Genomic DNA, 12,930 nt, shown 5'->3' with positions numbered 1-12,930 from the left:
AACATTCATCCCTGAGTAACAGTTTGAGAATGCCATCTGTTTCCTGCTGGAACTCTGATGGACACACTGCACCATTGGCTGCTATTGCTCTTTCAGAGAAATGCATCTGATTCTGGAGAAATGTGCTTGGATACTAGCAGATTCTGGAGACTACTTTATGTCAAGAGATAGGAATTCATTTCCCTGAATGAATTTATAGCATTTATCAGGGTTGGTAGTCAGCTTGGGGCTCAGAAAATGTCTGTTAGTGAACACATAGCCTTGGTTATACCCTGTAATCTGAAACATGAACCAATTTATGGCTTAAATACTACAGGGCAAGATTGCTCTCCCTTCATGTGCGGGCAGTGCAGAGCAGCAATTTCTCATCACAGTGGCCTGTCCCAGCAGTGGCCCGTCCTGCCTTCCCCCAAATTGAGAAAGCTAGTGCGTCCTGTGTCCAGACGAGCTGTCCATAAGGTAAGATCAAACACTAATTGTTCTCTCTTGAATTCATCCTTCTCACTATTGACATCCTTTTTTAAGCACAAATGAAGCCACTCCTTTGCCAGAAAGCACCAGTGGCTGACTTTGACAAGACCAGGATGACAAATACTCAACATGTGAGCGGTCACTCCTGCTCTCACCTTCCATGGCATGCTCACCCTCTAAAGCTGCTTTCAGTCTTGGACACCTTCACATTCCAGCTCTCCAGATAGCCACTATTTATAGTGTTCTCCACTCAATATAAATGTCTTTTACCACCTTGTTCTTCAAAATACAGTGTGCTTCAAATTCAAAAGCATAGCATTATACAATGTGGTCCCAAATCATCTAGGCAAGCATCTTAGCACTTCTCTCCTATTCTTTTGTGCCATATCTTTAACACTTTGCACTAGTCATAGCACATATTGGGTATTCTAAATATATGTCAGACCAACGTTTATACAGTCCTATGAATTAAAGTTCTCTGTGTTACACCCATGAACATGCAACATTTAAATCTGGAGCTAACCATAGTTTGAGTCAAATATGTTTGATGTATTGCAATAACACCAGATAATATTTGTAAATTAGCTTAGAACATTTGTTCATACATTTATTTGTACAATTTAAAGAGTAGAAAAGTTCTATTAGATGAAAGTTCAGAAATATTTTCCTTACAGAGTAAAAGCTACGAGTTCAGCTTGATGTGCCTTCAACTGGTCTTTTCAAGCAAAGGGCCTGATGACATTGGTTTCCTCACAAGTGAGGGGACATAACTTTCACATGTGAGATTGACTGTTGTTTTCACTGTAGCTCAACTATCTGGACTGTAGCTTATTGTGTCTGAGACAAGGGCCAAAGCAAATCACAAATTATTGTCATTCTCCCAATTTTACCTCTCCTTGGAAAAACCAATTACATCATTTATCTGCTGACTCTTTTTTGGTGTAAGCTTATTAACACTAATTTACTGAATTTGCATTAGAATTTCAAATTTAGTTGCTTTAACAGAAGAGTAAAACAAAACCACTATTTTTTAAAATAGCGCTAAAATTTTTAAGTGTGTTTCGAGAAAAGAAATTGAATTCCAAATATAGACAACTCCTACTTATTAATGCCAATAGGGAGCATGGCAAGTTGATAGTCAGATGAATTTCTGTCCAGCAATATTTACTGAGAGACTGCTGTGTCAGGAGAGGCTGAAGACTGGAGAAGGTTGAAGGTCAAGGGAGGCCACTGCCGATCCTCCCACAGCATGCAGGCTCCTGGGGATAGAAGATGTACACAAATTGTTGTAAATGTCGTAACTCAATTATTAATTTTAAACTGAACTCTTTAGATAATATTTTCACGCACTGTTTATGGAGCATTTGTTGTGTGATGAGCAATCATTATTTTGCATGTCTTATGTCATTTAGTTCTCATGATAATTTTATGAAGTAGATTTTATTACTTATTCCACTTTAAAGATGGGGAAACTGAAGTTCAGAAAGTATGGATAATGCAAAGCTTAATTCACTAGTAAGCCAATGCTCACAAAGAGCCAGAATTTTGGAGTTATATTTTTAGACGGACACACTTTGAAAACATTAAAACTTAAGAGTACAAATCATTCAAACACTTAACTATCAGTTCCTGGATAACTCAAGATATTCCAAATACATAGTAGTTGGTAGCTGACAACCTAAAAGCTAGTTTTGTTCTGAGTAATTTATTTACCAAAATCTTTTTTACACAAATAAACTCCCTGGAAAATATTTTCAAAATCATTTCTAAAGCCGCAAAAACAAATTTAGACCTAGAAAAAATAGATTGTAGATTTTGATCTCAGCACAGGATTTATCTTTATAAATAACCCAGGGTGGTATGTGGATGTGTGGCTGAAAGTGATAAGATTATAGAATATCAACTAGAAACACAGTCACAATAGTGGAGTCTGGGGGAATTTGGCATAATTGAAATAGCTTTATTATTGTTGTTGTTTTAACATATTTTGAAAGTGGAAACAGTGGGCTAAGACGGAAAAATACTTTTCTTATGAGAGACTTTGATTTCTCTGTAACTTCCAAAATGGGAAACAAACTGTGGAATCCAATTACTTCCACTAAGAAATTACAATTGCTAAAATTTGAGGAAACATACCTCTCTTTCAGTGCAGTGTTTCTAGGTGCCATAGAATGTGACCCTGAAAGCAGCTTTCAAATTTGAGACTCTGGGTTTAGCTACAGAAGGGTTCCAGGACTTGAGTCTTATATCTACTCTTATTTGCAGAGAGTCCAGAAATGTGTCGACAGACACAGCTGAACAAAATCTGAATGTCCTTCCGAGAGCTCCCTGCACAAATGTCCTGCACAAATACAAAAAAGCAGAGGGAACTTCTCTAAGAAGATGGCTCAAGAATCCCACAACCACAATTTCCTTGGTCAGGGAAACTGCTCTTTGGTACGAAGCAGTGGGCCAGAAGGTCTTTCAGAATCTTTGGAAAGAAAGAAAATCGAGGAACTTGAGTTGCGTATATAAAGTCTTGGGTTTTTAGTCCAGGGTTCTAGAACACCCAGGCAGTGTTTGTGCTTGTGCTTTGTGCATTAGGGGGAGAAATGAGAGAATCAGAGATTGCTTTAGTTTGGCAGGTGACATAGCTTGGTGTTGAAGCAAACCCACTTCAGAACTAGGCAATGCAAGTTCAAGTAGTGAAAACTCTTAAACCTAGAAAAAAGGCAATTGTGAATTTTAATCTTGGAACAGGATTTATTTAATAGGATTTACTCAGTTTGTGTACGTGTGTGTGTGTCCCAAAGTACAAAGATAATAGAATACTAACCAGAAACACAAATTCAAAAGTTCAAGTTCTGCCATTTACCAGCTACATAGCCTTGAAATTTTACTTCATTTTTGCCAGACTTAGTTTCTTCATCTGTAAATCCAAGATGATGAAAGTACTTACTTCACAGGCTTCTTGTGAGGAGTAAGTGAGGTTAGTGTTTAACACTGTGCCTGGCACTTAGTAAGCATTTCATCTCATTAGATATTACTATTATCGGCTGGGCATGGTGGCTCACGCCTGTAATCCCAGCACTTTGAGAGGCCGAGGTGGGTGGATCACCTGAGGTCCGGAGTTCAAAACCAGCCTGGGCAACATGGTGAAACCCTGTCTATAACTAAAATACAAAAATTAGCCAGGTATGATAGCTAGCGCGTGCTTGTAATCCCAGCTGCTCGTGGCTAAGGCAGGAGAATCACTGGAACCCAGGAGGGTTGCAGTGAGCCAATATCACACCACTGCACTCCAGCCCGGGCAACAGAGCAAGACTCCATCTGAAAAAAAAAAAAAAAAAATGAAAGAGAGAAAAAAGAAAAAAAAAGATATTGCCATTATCAGCACAGAGCTGCTTCGAATATGCATACAAATCTAACCTTTAACCAGCCATGACTTGCTGAGTCTTTAAAAAATTCGTCCGTCTTTCCCTTCTTCTCCTCCCTGGCTATTTCCTTTTCTTCTCTTTTTTTTTTTTTTTTTTTTTTTTTGAGATAGAGTTTTGCTCTTGTCACCCAGGCTGGAATGCAATGGCACGATCTTGGCTCACTGCAACCTCTGCCTCCCGGGTTCAAGTGATTCCCCTGCCTCAGCCTCCCAAGTAGCTGGGATTACAAGCACGTGCCACCACGCCCAGCTAATTTTTGTATTTTTAGTAGAGACGGGGTTTCACCACGTTGGCCACGCTGGTCTTGAACTCCTGGCCTCCAGCTATCCACCCGCCTTGGCCTCCCAAAATGCTGGGATTACGGGCATGAGCCACCGCTCCCGGCCCCTAGCTATTTTCTAACATTGAATAGCTCACCTGGGAGGTCAATAAAGTCTCATTTCAGAGAACAAAAATAAGCGTGTCCCCTCTACTAGGTTCCTTCTTGTGCATTCTCAAAAGACCCTCTCCTACAATCCCACTTGACTTCTCCAGGGATGACCCAAACCCAGCTTGTCAGTTGGTACTACAGGTTCCAATCAAAGAAAAATGTAAAACCTCCTGGGGCAGTTTCCAGAGGGCAGGCAAATCTCTTTGTGTGATTCCCAGCTTTTGTGGTGAGGGGCAGTGAAGACGGCCATCGGGCATGGCAAAGAGGGGAAGGTGGGGAGAAACTTCTCCAAAAGCAGGGTCAGAGACTGGCTTGATGCTGGGCCTGGAACAATGTAATCTGTTCCCGATGTGAGAGAGGCAGGCTGGGTAAGCAAGAGAAAGTGTAAGGTACCATCTGATCTAGACTTCTGAAGGTTTTCATTACATTCAGATCAACTTGATAAGACACCCCAATCTACACCAGCATTTTCCAAATAGGGTTTTCAAGAGCTTTCTGAGGACTGCAGAAAGCAGAGCTGTGGAGCTTGGCAGGAGATTTAGCACGACTTCCTGCTGGAGCCAGGTCAGCATCTTCAGCGCCGTTCCCCTGGCGCCTCAGCCCTATACACTATCTGACCTTTCTGCACTTTCTTTCCTCCACGCCCTTCTGTCATCTTATCTCCACTGCACCTCCTTATTGGAAAAGGATTCTTACCTAGGTTGTTACAGGGGCCTACCCTTTAATCAGGATGTTCACAAGGGGTTTCAAAATCACCCTGATGGAACTGAACTATACACCAGGGCGGTTCCTCCCCCCCTTCTTTCTTCTCTACCTTTCTTTCTTCCTCCCTTCTTTCTTCCTTCTTTTCTTCCTTTTTTCTCCCTCCTCCCCTTCCTGTTTCCTTCTTTTCCTCCCTCCCTCCCTCCCTCCTTCCCTCCCTCCATCCCTTCCTTCCCTCCTTGTATATTTACTGACTGTCTGCTATATCCCTGGCACTAAGCCTCTGTTAATTACATACACTTAGGCCAGGCTCTTGAATTTGCAGACAACAGCAAATCCTGTTAAGTTGCCAACACTTGAAAGAGAAGAACATTTATAGATGTGTTGAATAAATGCACTCCAACTAATGAGAAAGCTTATAAAATTATTTGGATTCATGTAAGTTTAGATTTAAGGTAGCACAAGAGCAAACAGCAAACCACTGGGAGAGGTGAAATGAGATTGATAGGGCAAAATGGATCAGCAAACCAAATCAGATATATTTGTTAAGCACCTTCCATTCATCCTGACCTGTGCCAGGGACTATGGGAGATGGGAGGAAAGTAGAAAAGATGCTTTGAGAAGGTGTCTTGAGACAGATGTCATTAGGAACCACTGACCAATAAGACTATGTGTGGATTCCCCAGGGATTTCTAGGCCTGTGGCTATGAAATGGCCACAACCACAGCAGAAGTTTAGCAGTTGCTTAGGAAGACGTAAATTCCCAGCTGTGACTCACCGTGTGTCAAGGAGGATTTTTCTGACATCAGTTTCCAAGCAGCTCACCCAGACTTTCTTACCCAAGAGGGTACCAGACCATGATGCCACCGGAGTTGCATTTTTAAAATTTATTTATTTTATTTTCCAAAGGGCCATTTGAACCAAGAGTGACCTGTGGCCCCTGGAAACTCCAAGCAGTGGTTTGGCATCTTGAGAATCTGTCATGCTTTGTGGAAGGGTCTAGTCCTGTCTGGAAAACAAAACTGGTGATATTTAATGTGAAAGTGTAATCCTACTTTCTCTCTCCTAATAAATGCTCAAAACTCAAGTATAAAAGCAATGAATTCCCCTTGGATATCTAAATGTAGCACTTAAAATCAATTTGATTTTATCTGAATTCTGTTAACATTGGATTATAGATGCACGGTTGCAGGCTTTGAGTGTTTTCAAGTTCTCGATATTTTAATTTTTTCCATACCCACATTGTTTTAAATGTGAGGCCTAATGTCTTCCAGCCCTAGGCTTGCAAATCCATGTTCATCTCTGTGACTGACCCCATAATATTTACTTATAACGTTCATAAAAATACCCTGCATGCCAAAAGCTGTTAGCTGCAGGAAGATGATAAAATATAAAAATATTTAATCAGCCAGTGGGAATTCCCTTACGTGTTAAATCAAAGGCTCTCTCAGAGGGCCCACGGTGACCTCGGAAGGCCAGAGAGTTCAGCCGCACTGTGCGGCAGCAGGAGGGAATGCCTGCAGAAAACCCACCCTGTTCAGGGCCCCTTCATGTCCTCCAGAAAACACAGCCCTAAGGAGATGCTCGGCTTCACTGCCAAGGGACTCAGGGGCCGGCATGTGCAGGCTCTGTACGGCTTTTCCACTGAGGTTTGTGTAGCTTGTCCCATCTCTCTCAGGGCTATCTCACCATGTAACATGTGCTCTGCTCCTCTTCCTCCCAACCCCCAGGACTCAGTGTTTCTCAAAAAGGAGCACCACAGAGGCTTTCTAAGGAAGAAGTGCTAGAGAAATCATACAGGGAGTGATGGGGAGGGAAAAATATCCCAGGGAAAGAGTGCTGGATCCAGCCCTGTCTTTGCTGCCACATGTGTTGAGCAAGTCATTGCACATCTCTGGAAGTTGGATGGATCTGTGGTTTTCAGCCCTAATGGTTCCAAGAGGTATCCCTAGGTTACAGAGAGGATGACAAGGGGCCGCTGGGTTTTTATACTCCTTCCCCCTTGCCCCACTCCTATGTCAGTCAGCTCAGCAGTAATCAGTTTTTTGTTCTGGATTACACATAACATTTAACTCGCAAAAAGTGTCTTGCTGTTAAAAAGAAAAGTTTAAAAACCAGTGGAACAACGAAAAAGTCCTATTTAATATAAACATAATTTGAGGCTCAATAATATCCCGGACTCCAATTTCCTGCTCATTGGCAGTCCCTACTAAAAGCTAGTTGAAACTAGTTCTTTACATCCCAGTGCCCACTAAGGAGCCATCAGAGCATAAGCTAGGCCTAGCTGAGGGGTGGGGTTGAGTGGCATAGTTCAAGGATGCTACTCTGCTTTTGCAGAAGAGTATAAAATTACAAAGGCTGCAACTTGAGCCAATTGGCAGAATGCTTTTCACCCCTTTTGCATTACTTTCTACTTGAATGGCACCAAAGCAGTGTGCTTGTGTTCCTACTTTCTGGTAACATTTTTAAAAACTAAATCCGGTCTTTGAATTTTGATATAACCATTTCCTTTCCCAGGACTCAGGAAATTCACCAGCATTGTATTGGGACGCATGTGAGTGACAAACACGATGATAACTCAGAACCACTGAGCCTCTCACTGTGGTGCTTTGCTCTTAGGCCAAGTTTGTCCTGAGATGATCCTTCCCAGATGGCTGCTCAGAACTTTATGCAAACTGACTCTTGAAATGTCCACCAAACAAACTCATCCAAACCCCAGTACTGGATGCCACCAGCCCAGCTACATTAATCATACCTTCCTCTTTTGTGCCAAAGTCCTCATTTTAAGCCAGATGATTTAAAATCATTCCATCACCCCCAAATCATTTTGTCATTCAGTTTCCATCTATCATGCTAGATGTCCTAAGTTTTGTCCTTGATTCAATTTTGTGTCAACTCAGTAATAGTGAATCAAAATTCTATTACTAATTCAAACCAAAAGTGACAAAAACAGAAAGTTTTACAGTGTAAAGCATAAGAACTTTTCCATTCAGCTGCTTAATATTACCTGTACTCCTAACATCAAAAGACAGTTTTCACTAGCATTTTGTTGTATAGTCTTTCATATCTTCTTGATATATACACAATATTTTTAATAGCAATAAGATCACCAATATATGCAGTTTTGCGCTCTGCTCTTTTGACTTTAAACAAGAGCCTAAATTTATCCAATGTTAACTAATATTCTTCTACAATATAATTTTTAAAGAATAAAAATTAATTCTACAATATAATTCACTACGAAATTAAAACTTTCAATGACTACGTAAGATGCATAATTTATTTAACTCAGTTCTCTACTGTTGCAATGCTTGCTTTTTCAATTTTTTAATATTAAAAATCCCGAGATGAATATACTTATACCATCATTGTAATTTTTATAGTTGAAATTCCAGTATCAAAAGGAATGCTTTTAATAAACATTAAGGAACTTTAATAAATATTGACAAGTTTTCCTGTGGAAAGATGAATACTTCTGCCATCATTTTTGGCTTGTTACTTAGCCAACACTAGGTATTACCATTTTTAACCTTTATATAACTGACAGAGGAGAAATGGTATCTTATTATCGCTTTTAATTTGAACTTCTTTGCATTATATTAAGAATGAATATTGGCCAGGCATGGTGGCTTGTGCCTGTAATTCCAGCACTATGGGAGGCCGAGGTGGGTGGATCACATGAGGTCAGGAGTTTGAGACCAGCCTGGCCAACCTGGTGAAACGCTTTTTCTACTAAAAATACAAAAATTAGCTGGGCGTGGTAGTGGGCAGCTGTAATCCCAGCTACTCAGGAGGCTGAGGCAGGAGAATCACTTGAACCTGGGAGGCAGAGTTTGCAGTGAGCCGAGATCATGCCATTGTACTCCAGCCTAGACAACAGAGTGAGACTCTGTCTCAAAAAAAAAAAAAGCAATGAATATGATGTCAAATATGTATTGGCCATCCGTATTTCTTTTTTGAGCTAGCCTATTCATGTCCTTTGCCATTTTCCTTTTGGTATATTCAGCTATCATTGATTTCCAAGAGCTCATTATATATTAAAGATCTTAACCTTTTATCTGATATGTATACAACAAATATTTTTTCGAATGTTTTAAACCTAAAAATATTGTTTAGGCTATTTATGTTCAAAATGATAAAAACAATTGATTTTAGTGTCATGATTAGAAAATGCTTCCTTATTTCTAGAATCATGTAAATATTGCTTTTCCCCCCTTTGTTTCCATTCCACATTGAAATTATTAATTAATTTGGAATTGATATTGTAATAAGGTATGAGATAGGCTTCTGTCCTCTAATCCAAATATACAGTCTATTGGCAAATCTTTTCGGTTCCTCTTTCACAGCTCCTGCTGTATCTAGTTTTCTCTGCATAAAGTGACTTTAGTATAGATATTGGTCTGCTCTCTAAAACTGGGCTCAATGGTAATCTGGCAAAACTGTTCAGAAACTCAGGGCAATTAGAAAAGTTGAGCCTTCTTATGCTCTTGCAATTAAAAAGTAAATAAATTTTTATTTGTTTGACCCATCGTAACATAATAATAGTTCATAGTGTCTAAACTAAATTTTGATTCACCAAGTCCAAAATGTTGGTTCACGGTTGGTTATTAGGAGACAACAATCCTTTGTGAGCGCTCTCTTTTTAGGTCTATAAGTCATTTCTTCATAAACTCTGCAGAGCCTCCACTGTCCAGGCACCTCACTGCTACCTGTGAGCCTCCCTGTGGCTCACACCACGTGGCTACAACTTCCTCCCTAACCAACCGTGTCAGTTCCATCGTTCAAACTGCTATGAAATCCTGCTTTTCACCAGAAAGTGTTAAAAGATTGCTTATCTGAAAGCCCAAGGGCATTTCTGACTTCTTCATGAAGTTCTGTATTATTCACCATTGCCACATCCACCAAATTTCAATCACCTCCAACATATATGGAACCTAAAGGTTTTATTTAAAAAAAGCTTATTTTTTATAAAAGTTTTGGGTTAACAGAAAAATTAAGAAGATAGTTCAGAGAACTTCCATTAAAACTTTGTTTTTTAAGTGAGAATTTCCATAACCCTCTATGTGTTTTACTTTACCATTTTCCTAAAGTAGACATCAGTATGGTTTTCACTTGCGTAGACATTTCAGGGTGGCCTTCTTTTACAATATTAGCTCCTAGAAAAGTATAAAATTCTCTTTTTACCGTGCCACATTTTTATTAACATACAAAGCTCTTAATGGTTTTGATGATGATGAGGTTGAGGATGAGGATGACAGCTACAATATTTGTGGTCCTGAACATACTTTTTATGTAATGATATGAAATTGTATTTACTCCTTATTTTGATGTCTTTTTTTCTGTAATTCTACTCTTCCTTTAATATTAAGACACACTTGGCCCATTTATTTTTCTGTAAAATATCGATTTTTTAGATATTGTGTTTAAAAATGATTTCCTGGTGCAAAAACTGCACATATATTATCAATTTCCATAGTGGCATATTTTTCTAAGTAATTCCCTCTTCTTAACATAAGCTGGCATTTCATTTGAAAAACAAATGATTTATGAGTACCCTTTGCGTGGAAACATTCATTTACATGTCCACCACGATGCCTACATATGTTCCCAAGTTTGAAAGGAATTCAGAAACAATCAGCATGTTTGGGTAGCCTAAACTGTTTATTCAAAGAAGCGTAATTTGAAAATTCTGAGATGTATATTGAATTTAATTTTGCACCAGAATGTCTAACTTCCCTTATTTTGTTAGTTTTTTCCCTAGAATCTTTATTTTCCCTTCCAGGTTACATTTTATTATTCTTTTTAATTTTGTTTTTAGAGACAGGGTTTTACTTTGTCACCCAGGCTGGAGTGCAGTGGTGCTATCACAGCTCACTGCAGCCTTGAACTCCTGGGCTTAAGCAATTCTTCCACCTCATCCTCCTGGACTACAGGTGTATGCCATTTCACCTGGCTAATTTTTTATTTTTATTTTTGTAAAGATGGGGTCTTGCTATGATGCCCATGTTGGTCTCAAACTCCTAGTTTCAAGGGATCCTTCTGCCTCAGTCTGCCAAAGTGCTGGGATTACAGACGTGAACTATCATACCCAGACCCAGGTTACATGTTAAAGAAAAATACGTAGAAGCTGTTTCACCACTTCTCTAGCCTCACAGCTTTTTGGATTAGTTAGAAAACGAATGATTTTAATAGTGATGCCAAAATAGCAGAACATGATAAAGAAGTAACTCTCTTTTACTTTGGTGAATTTTTGTTAGTTATTGTTATTGCAGAAGTATGATTAAAAAAAAAAAGAAAAACTCTACTAGCACTACAGCTGAAGCACTTGGGCAGCATACTTCCTTCCAGAATAAGATGTGACCAAAGGGATCACAGGTCATTCAAGAACCCAGGGAAGCAAGGAAGGAAATAACCTGGATTGAGGAGCATTTGATTTCTCATTGAGATCAAGAGCTTCTCATCGCCCTCATTCTGCAAGGATGTGAGAACTGGAGGGACACTTCTGACAGGAAATAGTAATTTTGTGCATCCCAAAATGTATTCACTTACTTGGAAATGTGAAGCTATGATGAATCTGTGGCTGTTCATTGGATGAATTGATGCAATGTGGCCAGGTTCCAAGGAACAACAGCACTTGTCATCAAAGCCATATGGCTAGACACTGACTATTATAAGTAAAAGAATCCAGCTTTGCCTGCCAGCCATAAGTCCCATTAAATTAAAGTTCCATGAGCTCAGGGATCAAGTGCATGTCCATGACTGCTTGTTCACTGCCATGTTATTCATTCATCCAATCAATCAATATTCATTAAGTATCTGCTGTGTGCCAGGGACTGTTCTAGGCACTGGACTGTGATAGTGAACATAAAAGAAAAAGCCCTTGCTTCATGAAGCATAGATTCTAGTGACACGATAGACAGTATACCTGGCAGATAAGAGCTCAGTAAAATACAGAATGTTTTAATTGATTAGATAATGAGCCTTACTCAGACAGAAAATATTTACAAGAAAACTAAACAAGATGGAATAAAAGACCAGGAAAGAGCTTTGAGGGTCACAGAGTCACATGACGGGTAAAAGAATACATCTGTAAGGGTCATCCATAAAGACAATTATCTAAAGCTGGTTGCAGTGGCTCATGTCTGTTATCCCAGCACTTTGGGCAGCTGAGGCAGGAAGCTCACTTAAGCCTAGGAGTTCAAGACCAGCTTAGGCAAGATAGTAAGACCCCATGTCTACAAAAAATTAAAAATTAAAAAAACTAGCCAGGTGTGCTGGCACACCTCTGTAGATGCAGCTACTTGGAAGGCTGAGCTGGAAATATCGTGCTTGAGCCTGGGAGGTCAAAGCTGCAATGAGTTGTGATCACACCACTGCACTCCAGCTGGGTGACAGAGCAAGATTCTGATTCAAAAAAAAAAGAAAAAAAAGACAATTATCTGAGGTAAGTGGGAAGTATATTGTTACTCTAGGAAGCCAGGAACTCTCTCTCTCTCTCTCTCTCTTTCTCAGTATATACACATTTTGGTAGGCTGAATAATGCCTCCTCAAAAGATATTTACATCCTAATCCCTAGAACTTGTTAATGTAACCTGGTATGACAAAAGACAAGACTTTGCAGGTATGATTAAGGATTTTGAAATGGAGCAATTTGACTCGGTGGACCCTAAATGCAATCACAAGTTTCCTTATAGGAAGGAGGTGGAGGAAGATGATACCACAGAAGAGGAGAAGGCAATGTGACCACAACTGCAGAGATTGATGTGCTTTCCACAGAGTAGTCAGTGGGAACCTTAAAAATATATAAATCAGATTAAATAACTCCCTGCTTAAACCTTGCAATGGCTTCCCACAGCCCTGTTGTTAAATCATTATTTTCCCACAGTCACAGGCCATCATGATCTACCCCTG

The sequence above is a fragment of the Pan troglodytes genome, chromosome 14 (assembly GCF_028858775.2).
Source record: "Pan troglodytes isolate AG18354 chromosome 14, NHGRI_mPanTro3-v2.0_pri, whole genome shotgun sequence".
Lineage (NCBI taxonomy): Eukaryota > Metazoa > Chordata > Mammalia > Primates > Hominidae > Pan > Pan troglodytes.
Note: the sequence above shows the minus strand (reverse complement) of the source record.